Source organism: Crinia signifera, chromosome 2 (assembly GCF_055691185.1).
Source record: "Crinia signifera chromosome 2, ASM5569118v1, whole genome shotgun sequence".
Lineage (NCBI taxonomy): Eukaryota > Metazoa > Chordata > Amphibia > Anura > Myobatrachidae > Crinia > Crinia signifera.
This window is the reverse complement of record NC_139218.1, coordinates 75616923-75636753: the sequence shown is the minus strand read 5'-3', so window position 1 is coordinate 75636753 and position 19831 is coordinate 75616923.

Sequence of the window (19831 nt, the reverse complement as noted above, 5' to 3'; positions counted from 1 at the left end):
TCTGACCTCACAGAATAACAAAGGAGGTATCTCGAGATGGTATGCTGAACTGATCAGTAGACTACAGCCGGATAAATTAATATCACAAACCAGATGGGAGTCTGACTTGGGTAGAACTATTACTAGGGAAGACTGGGAGTGTATTACTCTCTCCTGCTTTAGGATTTCTAAATGCTTAAGCCATTCGGAAATGTTTTATAAGCTGTATCATAGAGCCTATTTTACTCCTCGTCGACTGCATACCATTTGGCCGTCAGTCTCCAATCTTTGTTGGAGGAGATGCGGAAGTGTTGGGTCTCTTTTGCACATTTTCTGGGATTGCCCAAAATTACGGCCACTATGGGAGGAAGTGTTTGCCCTTTTGAAAGAGGCTATAGGTACCCCTTTTTCTATGGACCCTGTCTTGGCCCTGTTTCATTTCTCCCCCTCCATTCCAGAACACGATCGCTATTTGCTAGGCCAGATCCTAATAGCTACTAAAGCAGCGATTGGCCAGTACTGGAAATCCCCGGTGACCCCTGAAATACATCACATCATAGGTAAAATCCATAAACACTATCTATTCGAAACGACTGATTGCATGTACTCCTCTTCCGCCAACTCTATACATCTCAAGTGGCTTAAGTGGTGTACCTACAGAGAGAAAAACAATCTTCCGCTCGGAATATCCTATCAAACCGATTCTACCCCGATATTATCCACTGAGTAAGACAATATATGGGACAGGGTTGAATACCCTAATACCCCGGGCTCACTCTTTTCCCTTAACCCCCCTCCCCCCCACACACTTGTTCGTCCCTCCGTGTGTCCGTCCTTTGTGCTCCTATGTCTTATGTTTTCCATGTTTCCCTATTCACTAATTTAGTAAATTCATCAGTACATTTTTTTTTGTTTGTGTTACATTGGCTTGCTTGTGCCTTCCGTTGTCTGTTTGACTTTGACATTTCATGGTGAGGCCTCATGTGAGGCACATTATGTTACTTTTGTACTGAATTAATAAAAACCATTATGAAAAAAAAAAAAATATACATTAAAATACCAAATGTAAAAAACATGGATGGTTGTCAACTGATTTTTCCTGATTGTACCTTAGTACATTGGGGATTAATCAGAGTTGATAACTATTGTGCAAATGTTCAATCCTATTGGTTATCGAATGACTGCACATGCATGCAGATCGGTGCGTTCATATGCGAGCCAAAATAGCGTCAGCAACAGCAAAAATATCTAATCGCAATCCCTTTACAATTTGACAGATGTGAAGTCAAGTTTGGGGGTGGTAACCTAATGTGTTGCGAAAAAACACAGGCGTGCCCAGGCATTTTAAGGGAGGGTCTGTGACGCCAGTGCCAGCCTCAATCAGCCTGTATCTGGCACAGAGTTGTGGAAGGGTCAGACTTTCTCATATTTGCACAGAGTGGGAAAGTCAATAGACGATGAGTGAATTGCATATGGATGTGCGATAGGATAGCGGATAGCAACATTTTGGCAATTTCCTGGCAGATTTGCACAGGGCGGGTTATACACTGTGTCTGGGCGGCAGCTAGAAAGACATATTTATCTGGCCAATCCACCCAATATATGGGGATCAGCCAGATATTAGTAGTATCCAGTAATAGAAATTGTTTGGACATGTCGTATCATCCAACATGTCCGCATGTCCCTTGCACAGGGCGGGATGTCACTCTGCGGCAGCGGCTCACTGATCACCGACATCTACATTTTCGAATAGTAGCAATCAGGTGTGAATCAGGCACTATGGGCGTGATTCAGACCTGATGGCTGCTGTGAAAATTAATTTGACCCGCTATAGTCAAACCCCACCCTGTAAATGTGCTCGCTGTGTGAACAGATGTGTATGGCTAGCGAAGATTTTGAGAGTAAATATGTCAAAACTCATCGCAGGCTCGGAGTAGCAAGGGACTTACTTGGCACCTGCGATGAATACAGGCTTATCCTGCCAGCTGACATCACACATCCTCCCCTAAAATGCTTGGGCACAATTGCATATTCCAAGGCAGATAACATTTTTTCTGGCGCGCCTGCAATTTTCTCAGTACTCCTGAGGGATCCGATATGATATCCCGGCGGTCGGGATCCCGGCGGTCGGAATCCCGACACTGGAATCCCGACCGCCGAAATCCCGACAAGGGGGGGACATGGATCGCCCCCCCTTGCGGGCTCGCTGCGCTCGCCACGCAGCGGGCCCGGTGCCTCGCTACGCTCGGCACGCTATTATATTCTCCCTCTATGGGTGTCGTGGACACCCACGGAGGGAGAAAGTTTCGGGATTTCGGCGGTCGGGATTCCAGTGTCGGGATTCCGACCGCCGGGATCCCGACCGCCGGGAAATTAACCGCATCCCCTCCTGAGGGACACCAAGAGGGCAGGGGGGGGGGTACTAATAACACGGGCCCAGGCTTGCTGGTGGGCCCTGGTCTGCCCCCCTGCCCCCTGTCATTCCCGGGCAGCAGCACACACAAATACAGCATGTGCTGTGCAGACAGCAGGCTCAGCATAAGCATCTCACTGACAGCGTGAGAGCTCCTGCTGAGCCTGCTGTCAGCAGAGCACATGCTGTAGGTATGTGCTGCTGCTGCTGCTGCTGCTGAGGGGCGACAATAACACTCCCCTCTCGACTATAAAGTGTGTTTTCACCCCCCTAAATGTATTGGGGGTGTGGCCTAATTGCCATGAATCCTGCAATTAGGCCATGCCTCCAAAATTTTACTGGGGCCCAGCATACCTCTTGGCTGCCCTGGTACTCCCACTAAACAGCCGGTTGCCACCTTGTGAACAGCCAGCGAAGGAAAAAAGAAGCAGGATTTCTTCACTAGCAAGTAGCGTGCATAGGACTTTAGTGTAATGAGCAGAGCATCTTTATAGTGACTACATTTATTTTCTTCTAAATCATGTCCATAGGAATAATCTTGGACGAGTCAGTCTATTGAGTCCTGCAGTTGGTTTATTGAGAGAAAAACAGAACGTTTGAATTAATTACATTTAGTCATAAAGTGGATCTCAATCATATTTGTGTATCCAGTGGTCTTAACCCAGTAACAGGTGTTGTGCCCTATAGCCACATTAATCATTCTGAAAGCACATTCTCTGCTGCAGCAGGTCTCATAAACTATAGTTCAGTGTTAACACTGTGTCGTGATGTGTATCACATTATAACCATAAATGCCAGATCTGCTGCAGGTCATTTTTTCAGTAGAAGGAGGAGGCCGCTATAATTTCTCACAGATCCTGCTCACAGTTTTTCAATCATCCTCTATTGTTATTTAATCTGCCAAGTGTTCTTCAGGAACAAATACAGCTTTATTTCCTGCTTCAGCAGTCCGCTTCCCTATAACTAGATAGGCACCAAACATATAATAAGATCAGTGGATGTGTCTCTCTCCATATTCAGCTAATCCAATCAGTGAGCAAAATGTTAGCTATGGTTCTGGAAACAAAAAATAATGAGCATTTACACCTAAAAATGAAAGCGTAATACAGAAACTACACTTTAATAATCATGAACACATTATGGTTCCCAAACTTTTTAAAATCACGGTGCCCTAGAGCCCCCACATTTCTTCCAAGGCAACAGTTTCTTATTCAGAAATTAAAAAAAAGTAAATAGTTGTATATGTCATACATCATACTTGCCTACTTTTGAAAACTAGTTTCAAGGAGATTATAGTTGGTAGCAGAATTTTGCACATCGCCCCATTGAGGGGGCGTGTCATGCTCCACCCAAAGTGCGTGTCCAGTTCAATATATGGAGAGATTGTGAAAAAAGATTGTGAATGTGGCACCTATAAGCGTTTGTGTCCTGCTACATCTGAGAGGAATCTTGTAAAATTACATATGTAAGCAGCTGCAGCTGCTTACATATTTCACAACAGCTTCTGCTCATTAAATTGGTATGCAGCATGCCTGTATATTTTGAGTGTGATCATTGCTCTATCTGTATACAAAATGTAACATTCCATTTCATATGCAAATACAGGGCTAGTCACAAACATTTTAATCAGTAAAGTCTGCTTGTGCATCTTATACACATAGTGACGAAATAAGATGCATTTTCGATAAAATGTTAATGGAGTTTCTTATGCCAGGCATCTCCCACTGCATGACGTATTGCGGTTAGATGTACAGTATGAGGACACATCTATATGGAGCATTTTTAACAGGGTGTGTGAAGAATTCATATTTGGGATATGATGTTTACTGAAGTAGGAAAAGATTGGATATAGGATCAAATTTTTAAGTAGGGAGGTGTTGGGGTGTCAGTTCCGGAGTCTGATTTGTAATCGGTGAAAGGGGTGGGGGGGTAATTTGAACTCCGATCTTAAATAAACAAATAAACGAAAACTTGGTAATTGTTACAATATATTTCATTAGCTATTTAAACCACACTTGCATCCAGTGGCGGCTTTTACCATTATAAAGGAGGGGGGCTGCCGAAATGCAAGCTCCCCCCTCCACTGCCACTGCCATCCCCAGCCACCACCGCCGTCCCCGGAAGTTCGCGCCGGCGAGCAACCCCTACACGGGGCCAGCGCATGTGCAGTAACTTCATACATACTGTACATACGCTGGCCCAAGCCTCCGTGGGCTGCCTTTGCAGCAGCCCCACGGAGGCTTGATCGGGTTCCAGGGTTCTGGCGCATGCGCAGTATGGTCTGTGGTACTCCACATGCGCAGAACCCGTTTTGGGGGCTGCCGCACATTTGCGCAGAGAGAGGCTTCCCGGAGGGAGGGAACACCTCCCGACGGGATGCCTTGAGTGACTGGCAGGTCAAACTTCCAATAGGAAGTCAATGCCAGTCACAGTGAAGGCAGTGCAGTCTCACAGACTGCATCTGGCCTCACTTTAGGCAGAGACATTGGCGGATTTTACCTGGGGGGGGGGGCTGCAGCCCATAGGTAAAAACCTCCACTGCTTACATCTATGAAACCAAGTCCCCCACATCCATTTTGGCATTGCATTTGCAGGTAGTAAAGCCAGGCCACTTGCTTGTGTCTGTCTTCTAGGCTGAAAGTTACCAGCCGCTTGTGGTAAGCTTAGCTGTTTGTACCACTTAAATAATTTATAGATTTCAAAAGCGATATGGTCCCTATCACTGGCAATGATTACCCAGCAACAACCTTGTCCCCGCCGTGTGAAATTTCATGCGCATTCATTGACACATGGAGGATGACATAAGGAGCAGACATAGCTGAATCTCACTGTAGTTGTAAGTAATGTAACATATCAATAGCATGTTTATTCGTATCATCTCCTCACTGAACTATATACTGTATGCCTCCGGTAATAAGAATCTTTATTAACCACTATGAACGAAATGTAATAAGGTGCGATTTTTTAGACAGCTAAGGAATCACACCAGATCGCACATGTCAAATGTGGAATTTTACCGGCGAAATTCGCACATGTAATACGGTGCGAATTTTTAGACAAAGTCAGAAATCGCATGGGATTGCTGGTGATTTTTAGTCAAGAAAATGTGCGTTGTTTTTTTCAGACATATTGGGACAAATGTAATCGGATGTTAGAATCAGAAAGTGAGAGATACTGGGAGAGTTTTCCCATTCTTTTTTAAAGCGGAAATCATTTACACTGAAAAACCAGGTTGATTTTGTCATGTAATTGATTGCAACTTCAAAAAAATGGGAAAACTCTCCCGTTGGGGGACATTTACCAAAATGGATTCGTAGAAAAAAGGTGTATTCGTAGGGAGAAATACACCTTTTTTTTACGAATTTGTATTTTCGGGATTTACAATCCCAAAAATACAACAATTCGTAGTCCTAAAGATGGAACATTCGTATTTGTAGTTACAAATACGAATGCCCTACACCATCGATAGGATACGAAAGAAATCACCATTCAAAAGAATGGTGGTTTCTGATTTACTAAGCAGCCGTACTGACAATACGGCTGCTTAGTGGTGTGAAACACCCACGCAAATACGACAGGAAAATAGAACACCATTTTCCTGTTCTATTTGCTTTAAGCCTGCACGGATCAGTCAGATCCGTGCAGGCTTCAGTGTAAAAAAATAGAAAAAATAAATAAATAAATAAAAAAACGGCGTGGGGTCCCCCCCACAGCCATAACCAGCACCAGGCTGAAGGAGCCGGGGCCGGTAATTAAAAATCAGGGAACCCGACAAATAGGGGTTCCCCGATTTTTAACAACCAGCCCCAGGCTCCAGGTCCGGGGCTGGTTCCCAAAATACGGGGGACAAAATGAGTAGGGGTCCCCCGTATTTTAAGAACCAGCCCCAGGCACAACCAGCCGGCAGGGTAATGTCACAGCCGGGGGACACTTATAATATAAGGTCCCGCGGCCAAAACATTCTCCCTACCGACCAGTCAGCCTGGCCAGGGGCCCTGGGGGAGTGGGGACCCCCCCAATGAAGGGGTCCCCCCCCTCCAGGACTTACCTGACCAGGCTGAAGCCTGGTGCTGTCCTCGATGCCCCTGGGCGGTGGGCATCGAGCTGATAAATGTAGTAAAAAAAAGATGAACCTATTGTTTTTTACTGTGGCACTACAAGTGCCAGCAAGCCTCCCCAGCAAGCTGGGACTTGGAGAACCACAAGTCCCAGCCTGCTGGGCATTAAAGGGCCCGCTGGCACTTGCAGTTCTACAGTTAAAAAAATAGTGCACAAAACACACTGACACACTTTTAAAATAAAACTTTATTACACACAAAGCCCACACATACTAATACTTACCTATCTTCTTCCCATAGGTCGCCCTGGTCCTGTGTCGGCGTCTTCCTCCATGTCGACGTCGCTGTCGGCGATGGTGTCCCCGTCCGGATCCGACGAAATCCATTTGGGAAGCTGTGGAAGGAAACCATACTCACCTGTCCCAGCGCGACGTAGTCCAGGTAAGGGTCTTTGCAAAAAAATAAACCGAACACCCCGAAACCAAACCGGACTGACGGAGACGCACGTGTGTTTGTTTACATCGTGCGGCTCCGCCTCCCGAATGCCGCTATTGGCCGCCTTGCGGCCTAGCGGCTCCTGATTGGCCGCTAGGCCGCAAGGCGGCCAATAGCGGCATTCGGGAGGCGGAGCCGCACGATGTAAACACCGTGCGTCTCCGTCAGTCCGGTTTGGTTTCGGGGTGTTCGGTTTATTTTTTTGCAAAGACCCTTACCTGGACTACGTCGCGCTGGGACAGGTGAGTATGGTTTCCTTCCACAGCTTCCCAAATGGATTTCGTCGGATCCGGACGGGGACACCATCGCCGACAGCGATGTCGACATGGAGGAAGACGCCGACACAGGACCAGGGCGACCTATGGGAAGAAGATAGGTAAGTATTAGTATGTGTGGGCTTTGTGTGTAATAAAGTTTTATTTTAAAAGTGTGTCAGTGTGTTTTGTGCACTATTTTTTTAACTGTAGAACTGCAAGTGCCAGCGGGCCCTTTAATGCCCAGCAGGCTGGGACTTGTGGTTCTCCAAGTCCCAGCTTGCTGGGGAGGCTTGCTGGCACTTGTAGTGCCACAGTAAAAAACAATAGGTTCATCTTTTTTTTACTACATTTATCAGCTCGATGCCCACCGCCCAGGGGCATCGAGGACAGCACCAGGCTTCAGCCTGGTCAGGTAAGTCCTGGAGGGGGGGGACCCCTTCATTGGGGGGGTCCCCACTCCCCCAGGGCCCCTGGCCAGGCTGACTGGTCGGTAGGGAGAATGTTTTGGCCGCGGGACCTTATATTATAAGTGTCCCCCGGCTGTGACATTACCCTGCCGGCTGGTTGTGCCTGGGGCTGGTTCTTAAAATACGGGGGACCCCTACTCATTTTGTCCCCCGTATTTTGGGAACCAGCCCCGGACCTGGAGCCTGGGGCTGGTTGTTAAAAATCGGGGAACCCCTATTTGTCGGGTTCCCTGATTTTTAATTACCGGCCCCGGCTCCTTCAGCCTGGTGCTGGTTTCGGCTGTGGGGGGGACCCCACGCCGGTTTTTTTTTTATTTATTTATTTTTTCTATTTTTTTTTACACCTTGCAGCCTGCACGGATCTGACTGATCCGTGCAGACTGCTAGAAATAATTCGTATTAGCGGCCGTATATACGGCCGCTAATACGAATCATTACACCATCGGAGGGTTACAAAGCAGTCGTATCTGACTGCTTTGTAACTGATCCTCCGGAACACGACTTTGCATACGACTTAAACAGTCGTATGCAGTCGTAGGGAAAATACCAATACGAAAAACTAGGTTTTTCATATTGGTAAATTTCCCCCAAAATCTCTCATTTTTCTTATTCTCACACCCTTTTACATTTTGCCTGTGCAGTTTTTGATAATGATAATATGCAATTTTTGGTACTTATGTAATATCTGGGCTCCTGTTTTTCTTATGAGACCGCGTCCCCTCGCGGGGCTCGCTGCGCTCGTCACACTTCGGGTATGGTGGCTCGCTGCGCTCGCCACACTATATAGGGGGAAATTTACCAATATGAAAAACCTAGTTTTTCGTATTGGTATTTTCCCTACGACTGCATACGACTGTTTAAGTCGTATGCAAAGTCGTGTTCCGGAGGATCAGTTACAAAGCAGTCAGATACGACTGCTTTGTAACCCTCCGATGGTGTAATGATTCGTATTAGCGGCCGTATATACGGCCGCTAATACGAATTATTTCTAGCAGTCTGCATGGATCAGTCAGATCCGTGCAGGCTGCAAGGTGTAAAAAAAAAATAGAAAAAATAAATAAATAAATAAAAAACCGGCGTGGGGTCCCCCCCACAGCCGAAACCAGCACCAGGCTGAAGGAGCCGGGGCCGGTAATTAAAAATCAGGGAACCCGACAAATAGGGGTTCCCCGATTTTTAACAACCAGCCCCAGGCTCCAGGTCCGGGGCTGGTTCCCAAAATACGGGGGACAAAATGAGTAGGGGTCCCCCGTATTTTAAGAACCAGCCCCAGGCACAACCAGCCGGCAGGGTAATGTCACAGCCGGGGGACACTTATAATATAAGGTCCCGCGGCCAAAACATTCTCCCTACCGACCAGTCAGCCTGGCCAGGGGCCCTGGGGGAGTGGGGACCCCCCCAATGAAGGGGTCCCCCCCCTCCAGGACTTACCTGACCAGGCTGAAGCCTGGTGCTGTCCTCGATGCCCCTGGGCGGTGGGCATCGAGCTGATAAATGTAGTAAAAAAAAGATGAACCTATTGTTTTTTACTGTGGCACTACAAGTGCCAGCAAGCCTCCCCAGCAAGCTGGGACTTGGAGAACCACAAGTCCCAGCCTGCTGGGCATTAAAGGGCCCGCTGGCACTTGCAGTTCTACAGTTAAAAAAATAGTGCACAAAACACACTGACACACTTTTAAAATAAAACTTTATTACACACAAAGCCCACACATACTAATACTTACCTATCTTCTTCCCATAGGTCGCCCTGGTCCTGTGTCGGCGTCTTCCTCCATGTCGACGTCGCTGTCGGCGATGGTGTCCCCGTCCGGATCCGACGAAATCCATTTGGGAAGCTGTGGAAGGAAACCATACTCACCTGTCCCGGCGCGACGTAGTCCAGGTAAGGGTCTTTGCAAAAAAATAAACCGAACACCCCGAAACCAAACCGGACTGACGGAGACGCACGGTGTTTACATCGTGCGGCTCCGCCTCCCGAATGCCGCTATTGGCCGCCTTGCGGCCTAGCGGCCAATCAGGAGCCGCTAGGCCGCAAGGCGGCCAATAGCGGCATTCGGGAGGCGGAGCCGCACGATGTAAACAAACACACGTGCGTCTCCGTCAGTCCGGTTTGGTTTCGGGGTGTTCGGTTTATTTTTTTGCAAAGACCCTTACCTGGACTACGTCGCGCTGGGACAGGTGAGTATGGTTTCCTTCCACAGCTTCCCAAATGGATTTCGTCGGATCTGGACGGGGACACCATCGCCGACAGCGACGTCGACATGGAGGAAGACGCCGACACAGGACCAGGGCGACCTATGGGAAGAAGATAGGTAAGTATTAGTATGTGTGGGCTTTGTGTGTAATAAAGTTTTATTTTAAAAGTGTGTCAGTGTGTTTTGTGCACTATTTTTTTAACTGTAGAACTGCAAGTGCCAGCGGGCCCTTTAATGCCCAGCAGGCTGGGACTTGTGGTTCTCCAAGTCCCAGCTTGCTGGGGAGGCTTGCTGGCACTTGTAGTGCCACAGTAAAAAACAATAGGTTCATCTTTTTTTTACTACATTTATCAGCTCGATGCCCACCGCCCAGGGGCATCGAGGACAGCACCAGGCTTCAGCCTGGTCAGGTAAGTCCTGGAGGGGGGGGACCCCTTCATTGGGGGGGGTCCCCACTCCCCCAGGGCCCCTGGCCAGGCTGACTGGTCGGTAGGGAGAATGTTTTGGCCGCGGGACCTTATATTATAAGTGTCCCCCGGCTGTGACATTACCCTGCCGGCTGGTTGTGCCTGGGGCTGGTTCTTAAAATACGGGGGACCCCTACTCATTTTGTCCCCCGTATTTTGGGAACCAGCCCCGGACCTGGAGCCTGGGGCTGGTTGTTAAAAATCGGGAAACCCCTATTTGTCGGGTTCCCTGATTTTTAATTACCGGCCCCGGCTCCTTCAGCCTGGTGCTGGTTATGGCTGTGGGGGGGACCCCACGCCGTTTTTTTTTTTATTTATTTATTTTTTCTATTTTTTTACACTGTAGCCTGCACGGATCTGACTGATCCGTGCAGGCTTAAAGCAAATAGAACAGGAAAATGGTGTTCTATTTTCCTGTCGTATTTGCGTGGGTGTTTCACACCACTAAGCAGCCGTATTGTCAGTACGGCTGCTTAGTAAATCAGAAACCACCATTATTTTGAATGGTGATTTCTGTCGTATCCTATCGATGGTGTAGGGCATTCGTATTTGTAACTACAAATACAAATGTTCCATCTTTAGGACTACGAATTGTTGTATTTTTGGGATTGTAAATCCCGAAAATACAAATTCGTAAAAAAAAGGTGTATTTCTCCCTACGAATACACCTTTTTTCTACGAATCCATTTTGGTAAATGTCCCCCATAAAATCAACTCCATGCGTAGTTGGATAGTAGGGGTATGAAAAAATGGGGTGCATTTAACATGGGAGCCCAGATAATACAAAAGTACCCAATTTTTTAGACATGGGAGTGTGTGCTTTTTTGTAAGAATTTAAAGAATTTAATGACGTGGGGTCCCCCCTCCCAAGCATAACCAGCTCCGGGCTCATTGAGCAAGTCTTGGTTCCCCAAATACAGGGGGGAAATCATGTGGTTCCCCTGGATTTAAGAAACCAGCACCAGACTCTTGGACCGGTCCTGGTTCCAAAAATATGGGGGAACAAAACAACTGGGGGTCCCCCATATTTTGGAACCAGCACCAGGCTCCAACAGCCAGCAGTGTAATGCCGCAGCAGGGGAACACTTTTTACACAAGGTCCCCTGGCCATGGCTGGTCAGCCCTAGACAGGGTACCTAGGGGAGTGGGGAGCACTCCAATAGAGAGGTCCCCCCAAGGTTTCACCTATCCAGGGCTGAAGCCTGGGGCTGTCCCAGGTATCCCAGTGCGGTGACTGCCAGGCTGATAAGATAATTGTAAAATTAGAATAAAAAAACATTGCTTTTTACTGCAGAACTACAAGTCCCAGAAGGCCTCCTCACATGCTGGGACTTTGCGATCCACAATTCCCAGCATGGGAAAGGGCATTAATGGGCCCCTTAGACTTGTAGTTCACCTATAAAAAGAATGTTAAAATAAATACATACCAAGAACAGTACATCTTTATTACATATATTTTACACCAAAATACATTACCCTTCCTTGCACCCATGGAGGTCCACTGGTGCAGCTCACCCTGCACTGACAGCGGACTGAATCGGGTCCCCTCACACTGACAGCAAAGTGAGCTGGGTCCTCTTGCACTGACATCGGAGAACCCTGCTGTCCTCCGTGCTGGAGAACACGCTCATCCCTGATTGGCTGTAACTGTTTCCATGGAGAAATACAGTAGAACATGGCATAAATCTAAATCCATTAACATCATACTCACCTGTAGCTATCTGTTACTGTGTATGGTATTACAGTGCATTTACGATGTAATTGCATTATACTTTTCGGTACTTGTTTCCTAGCACGGCCACAATCTTAAGTAATTGTGTCCCTTAATTAAGGGACACGATTACCCCGATGGACCCGATTTCTTTTGAAATCAGGTCCATTTTGCCGGCTAGGAAACAAAAATCGGGGGCATCGCGTCGGTCGGGACCATTAACATTGGTCCCGACGCGACCGACGCGATGCCCCCGATATTTGCATTGACTTCAATGTTAAAAAAAATTTTAACATTGAAATCTTGTCGGGAACGGTAAAATATCGGGGGCATCGCGTCGGTCGGGACCATTAACATTGGTCCCGACGCGATGCGACGCGATGCACCCGATTTTTACATAGGATTCAATGTTAAAAAATGTTTTAACATTGAAATGGTGTAAAAATGTAAAAAAATGTGAAATGGGTCAATATGACCCATTTCACATTATAAATGTCCCCGTCGTCGCCCCACGATAGACGGCAACCCGAAGCGTGGCGAGCGCAGCGAGCCCGCGAGGGGCGGCGGTACGCGTCCTCCGACCTTTTCATGCCCTACTATCCACTAGGGCGTGGAGTGAGAATAGAATAGTGTGGCGAGCGCAGCGAGCCACCGAGCCCGAAGCGTGGCGAGCGCAGCGAGACCCGCGAGGGGACGCGGATACCTTCACAGGTAAACGCGTCCCTTCGCGGGCTTCACAGGTGTCCGTGGCGACGCGGACACCTGTGAAGCCCGCAAAGGGACGCGATTACCTGTGAAGGTATCCGCGTCCCCTCGCGGGGCTCGCTGCGCTCGCCACGCTTCGGGCTCGGTGGCTCGCTGCGCTCGCCACACTATTCTATTCTCACTCCACGCCCTAGTGGATAGTAGGGCATGAAAAGGTCGGAGGACGCGTACCGCCGCCCCTCGCGGGCTCGCTGCGCTCGCTACGCTTCGGGTTGCCGTCTATCGTGGGGCGCTGTGTACGCGCTTCAATTTGGGGGGGGTTTGGAATTTTTTTCATTCAATCCAATGTAAAATTGGGTCCCAGGGACCCAATTTACATTGGATTTAATGAAAAAATCGGCTCAAAAATCGGTCGGTCGCGTCGATCGCATCGCATGCGACCAAATCGCATGCGATGCGATCGACCCGATTTTTTTCAGCACGACCACCCCGATCTTAATCGGTGTGGCCGTGCTAGGAAACAAGTACCTACTTTTCTGTCTGACTTTATAAAAATTTATTTAGCAAAAAAAAAAAAATCTGTAACATCAATTATCACAAGTTTCTTTTCCTTGACTTTCACCAATCTGTTCCCACCTTGACCTCCATGAGGGTTTTGCAACATATTTATCAGCGTACAATAATGGGGAGATCGGTTAGATCGGTTTATATAAAAAAATGTAACTCAGCAGGGATGCAATAAAGTGGATAGGGGTAAGCCATCAGTAAAAATGTCTGTGGTCCCATAAGAGAAGATGTGGGTGGATGGGTCAGCTAAAAGATGATCTAACCCAGCTCTGTGGTCTAGCAGCTTGACCTGCCAGCAGCCCACTGCAACACTGGAGCAGCCTTTTGTGAAGCCTCTTTTTTTTTCAAAAGGGAGCTCTCAGGCAAAAACTAGTCCATGAGGTCAAAAGCCACAAGTTCACTGCCAGATTCTACAAGCAGCCCACCTTCTGCAGCCAGTGCACTGACTTTATCTGGGCACTGGCGGATTTAGGGGGGGGGGCACCCGGGCACGTGCCCCCCCTGTCATTTCTGACGGGACCGCGAGCCAATCAGAGCTCGGACGCGGTCCAGCAGCCAATCAGGAGCCACCACTCCTGATTGGCTGCTGGACCGCGAGCAAGTTCTGATTGGCTTCAAAATAGCCGGAGGTCCCGGGGCTGCTGCAGAGCTGACCTGAGCCTGACGCACACTGTATACAGCCGGGCAGCAGGACGATCTGCCCGGCTGTTAATTCTTTCAGGCGGCGGGGGGCGGCATTTAAATAAAAAATAAATAAATAATAGGTCATAGTTAACGATGGACATCCCCTCCCCTGAGATTGAGAAAAAGCCTGCAAGCAAGAAGGAGGAAACTATGCAGGTAATGTTTCACTACACAATGATATACAAACCATGTGACCCATGAACTCATTGTAGCACCTTTTTTTTATCCAAATGAATGCATAGAGAAGGAGCTGACATCTTGTTATATAAAAACAAATCTCATAGTTTAATAATAAATACAGAGGTGATGACAGAGCATTCGTGTTTGTAAGCTCTTGTGACTGAGCTGTTCTACTTTACAGTTGTGATGGGGCTATTGCAGATTGCACGTAATGGCTGCAGTTGCACCTGCATTGCATAAAACACGGATAAAAGTTGCAGAATAGTCTCCCATATGCTTCTATGCACGGCTGTAATTGGGAGTGTGTGTAGGGCTCTGTGTCCTAGGGGGCTGGCTGCTGCAGTGATCTCTGTGACGGACATTGTATGCAGCCGGGCAGCTGGACGCTCTGCCCGGCTGTGAATTCTTTCAGGCGGTGGGCGGCAACTTGTAATGGGCATTATGGTAAAATTTTTTGGCTCTGTGTCAATGTCCATGTTTGTGGTGTCTTTTGTCATCCATGTGGCATAATGTGAATTTTGGCTCACTTAGTTTGGCATAATGTGTAAGGGGCAAGTATAATGGGGGTCTACTATTTTGTTGCATAGTGTGTAGATGTGGTATATGGTGTGATACACAACACTCAAGGCCACACACCCTTTTCCGCCTTCGCCGTGCGCACAACTGCATCCTTCAGTATTGACGCCAAGGTGGGCCTGTGTACTTTCAATGCCAGGGCCTAATTTTTAATCCCATTCCCATCCTCTCTCTGTCCTCCTTCCCTTCCTCCTCAGCGTGCACACTGGCACCACTAACACCCCCCCCTCCCCTATCTTGGTGCCCCCCCCCCCCCCCCGTCATTTTCTCCTGGATCTGCCCCTGTATCTGGGGAATTAGAAAACAAGGATTCCAGTGCCAGGGAGCACATTGGCTTATCCATTGGCTTCCATTGCTTCCAGCTCGGATTACAAATACAGCCTTCTTTTTCCCATTGGCCGTACAGACCTGAGGATGTTGGCTGCAATGCTATCCCAAGGGATTGAAATCCTCTAGTGGCGCTGGGTAACTATTAACCCTAACTTGGCACTGCAGTTGGTCCAATCGGTACTATTGGTATACCATTCACAGATTAGAAACTAAGACCGGACAGTCATTAAACCCTTCTCTGCAGACAGTAATTAATCCGGTCCAGATCCATTAAATAGTGGTTTTAGTACATTCATTTTTATTCTGTATTTTTTCTTTCTGTGCTATGGGGATTGACAACCCCCTTTTTAAGTGGCAGCTATTAGTGGAGCATCTCTGGTGGTACCTACTCACGCTACCTAGGTAGCCCCCACCTTTTTTGTTGCCCACTGCAAAACAAACCACTAGAATAGTGAGCTGTCACTGACCTCAATGCCTTGAAGGGTGGAGGAAAGCTTTTGCCAGAGATCTACAACAGGGACAGACGATGACAATGTCGCCCTTTCTGAGCTGTCGGAAAGATGGCACCCATGCCCTGTTAATTAAGGCCGTAGTTGTGGCAAAGGGAAGATGTGAAAATTCCACCAATACCTGACAGGACTCTCATGGGGGGCGGGTGATGTAATTGCCGGCCTCCTGCATACCAGGCTGTGAGCCAGCGGCTAGGTAGGGAGCCACCCACTGAAGTCACTTTTGTTTTAATAGTATTATGAGAAGTGAGGGGAGCATTGGTCAGCACCTCAGGAGAAATTCTTATGTTTGTAATCAGTTATTCCTTTACATTGACTGACAATATTCCCTTGTAGAATGTATTATATCTTTTTTTTTTTTTAATCTGGTTATTGTATTTTATATTTTGACATAAAAATAACAATACAAACACACAGGAGCTCCAGGGAGGTGCCACCGCACGCCACTGAGGAGCTCCCTCCCAACGCTATTCACTGCACATAGTATTAAATTGAACCGAGTCAATTGTAGATACATACAGTATAGAATTGTTAATGAGGCTCCTAAACTGATCATGAAGAGTGCTATACTGTATATTTCACATTTTACTTGAATGAATAAATCCATGGGTAGTTTATATGAACATCATTACTTTTATTTTCAGTTCTAGATTAACTTTTAATTTAGACCAACTAAATGATACTTTGTTGTACTGAAAAAAAATATTTTTTAATTATCCTTGTTATGAAGATTAGATCATTTTTACAACTGTGGATGCACAAAAAGGCAAAACCCCTACAGCGTATGTGGTACGCAGAGTATAGTCATAAAGGTGCTGTTTTGATCAATTCAGGAGGCATAAGAAAGGCAGCGAAAAAGTGATGGGCGTTCCTGGGCAGTGACAGGGGGCTGACTGGTAGTGACACAACAATGGTCCATTTGGTAGATGTATTATGGGAGTGTTGCAGGAATGTCAAGGCAAGTAGCTGTGTAATTAGACACTTGACCACTCACTCAGGAAGCCATACATGCCAAAGAAAGCCCCAAACATGCCAAAGAATGCCCATACAGTAGGTCTAGTACACGTTTTGATGGTGCAACCAATGGTGGTATATAGGTACACACCATAAATATTCAGCCACATGGAGGTGACAAGACAAAGAAGTTGTTGGGCTATTTACATACACAAGCAACCACCAATAGTTGCAGCTGCTTTCACTTTCGCATGCGACTCATTGGGGGAAATTTAATAAGATGTGTATACAACTTCACATGTGATGTTGCTATGGGAAACCAATCAGAATCTACTTCTTATTTATTTAGCATCCTCTAGAAGATAGTAGACATGATTTGATTGGTTGCCCATAGCAACATCACATGTGAAGTAGAATACACATCTTAGTAAATTTCCCCATTTATTGTTTATCTATATAAAATACACCTACACTAATAGATAAACAACACACTAAATAGATTTTCAATGCATTCCTCTAGAGCAGGGGTCCTCAAACTATTTCGCTCTGGGACCCCATCAGACAATAAAAATAATTACGGGACCCCAGAAAGTTACTGCACACATGTGTAGTCATTAGAGAGCACCTGCATGGCAGCATTGTGGAGGCATAACATGATGGGAAGAGTCTAAAATAAACAATTCAACAGATTTTTGACTAGTTGCAACCCCATACTGAGAAGGTCGGGACCCACAGTTTGAGAACCGCTGCTCTAGAGTGAGTGGTGTGGATTCTGTGGAGGGGAGAGGTCAGAAAAGATGAGCCATATCTTACATTTACAATGAAAATCCTAGTAGTTAATACACGTCAAATAGTAATCAAGTTTGTGGCTTAATCTCATGTAACAACAACAGTATTACCGGTATATTGTCTCCCGCTCTGTGTATCTAACCCTATAGTATATCTCCCATGCTGCATTGTGAACCCATATTGATTATTTCACCTCCCATATTGTCTCTGCCACATTTGTATACTTACATACATATCACAATGTTTCTTTACTCACAAAAGATAGTAGGACATAATATTACACTTCTATGTATAATTTTCCGTATAATTTCACCGCTGTGATCATACAATCTTTTTTTCTCCCATATTGTTATCTCACTTCATGTATAATTCCCCACCAAGTTTTGTCATTTCTTCCATTATAGCTTATTAATAAGCTACTTACTGCAATATCATTACCATATGTGTTTCACCTCATACCACTGCATTGAAATAGCTCTATTGTGTTTGTGCTGTTATTTTTTTCCATTTACTTTTGTCACATTTCTGCATTGATACATCTTTGATTTGTTTATTCTGCTTCTGTACATATTGTGTTTGCCACTGCATTGTTCTGACTGTCATTTACTTATGTGTATCAGCAAATGACTGGCTGCTTTGTGGGCCTGCTATCTCTAACTGCACATGTTTGCCCCCACCAATCACATTACAGTAAACGGTACAAATTTCTGTATCGTATGTATAGCATATCAAACTATTATTGTCAGTTTGTTACATGATATTAAACTATTATAAACTTGCCTTTTGGTCCAATAAGTTCACTGACTATATTTCTTTCTGATATAGACTTGTGTTCATTAATAAATAGGGGGCTATTCAGACCTGCATGCTGTGGTCTGAATTCGCTCCACTGGACAATGTTGGGTGTTTGCCCATGCGCGATTATGAGCATGTGCAAACCCCCACGGCGAGCATCTTTGGCAAATTTTTCATTCACTTGTTGCCTGAGTGACAGCCAGGGGGCGTTCTGACGGGCCCATCCAGCGTTTCATGGGCATGCCCACAAAAGCGGTGGGTGCGCCCATAGAAACACCCGTCGAGCCACAGAACACAGGTATGCCCCTGTCTGCTCGGGGTGGACGGCTGATGTCATATGACGTCGTCGCCAGTCTCCAATTCGGTGGAAAGCGGCCATCTAAAAAGTAAGTATAGACTTACTTTTCATACCAAAGGGTGGAAAAATCATTCAATGGTGAGTGACCATCAAATGATTTGTCCTCTGAGCTGCTGCATGTGAGCGGATGTGTAAGTGTAAGGATGCGGATGTGTAAGTATCCGCTCACATAGTAGTGCAGGGATTTGGGCGGCAGGGGGGTGTTCAGCAGTGTGGCGTTTACCAGCAAATATATGCAGGCTAGCAATCAGGTCTGAATCAAGCCCATAATGCAGTGATTTAACAGCGTATCTGCAAATTACATATCTTAACTCTGCCCCTCTCTTTACTAACCCTTTACCCCATCTTAAAGTAAGTAGATGACTTCTGGTTCCGGCATGAAGACGTGAGCAGCTACTCATTGCCGCTCCGACACACGTCTTGGCTCACATAATTAACCAAGTTGTAAGCAACAAGAATATCCCAATCTAGATCCCCCCGCCAAACCCCGCCAGCGATGGACAAATTCCTCGCCCTCCCGCCAGTGTCTAAAGCAGCTCCTCCGCCCCAGTAACAACGGCAGGAGAAAAGACGCGGGAATCACAACATGTCGCCGAACAGGGCAGACACTGCAGAGACACCTGCCGCGAAGAAGCTGATCATGGACACCTACTCTGGAGACACAGGTACCGCTGACCCAGTTTCATGACCCTCACTTAACTACAATGATCTAGTGGCTGCAATTCAAACCACTATGGCCCTTCTATTACAATATTACAAAAGTCTGTAGCTGACATCACGGCACAAATATCCCGTTTATTTGATAGAATGTCTGCTGCAGAAAATCACATCAGTGATAACACAGATAAACTCTCTACCCTACAAACTAATGTTAATACAATACAGCAAGAAAACAAATGTCTTACAGACGCAGTGGAAAATCTTGAAAATAGAATGATACGCAATAACCTCAGGATCACGGGGATTCCTGAATCTCTGAAGGACCCTAGATCATTTTGCCCGAAACACAATCCCCAAGTCGCTTCATATTGAGTCAGCCTGCTCAGATATAATTATTGAGAGGATTCACAGACTCTGCCAATACAATCCCCAGGATAACGCGAAACCAAGGGTTGTTATTTTAAAAACTTTAAATTATCTACATAAACAAGCTATCTAGGTAGCTTCATGAAAAATAAACCCCATATCATGGGAAGGACATACCCATCGCATTTTTCCGACTTTTCGGCAGACGTATCTAAAGCTAGACGCTCATTGACCTCGATTTGCTCTGCTTTATTGAAAAATAACCGAAAGTTCTACATGATTTATCCAGCGTGCCTCAGGATCTTCACGGGTTCTG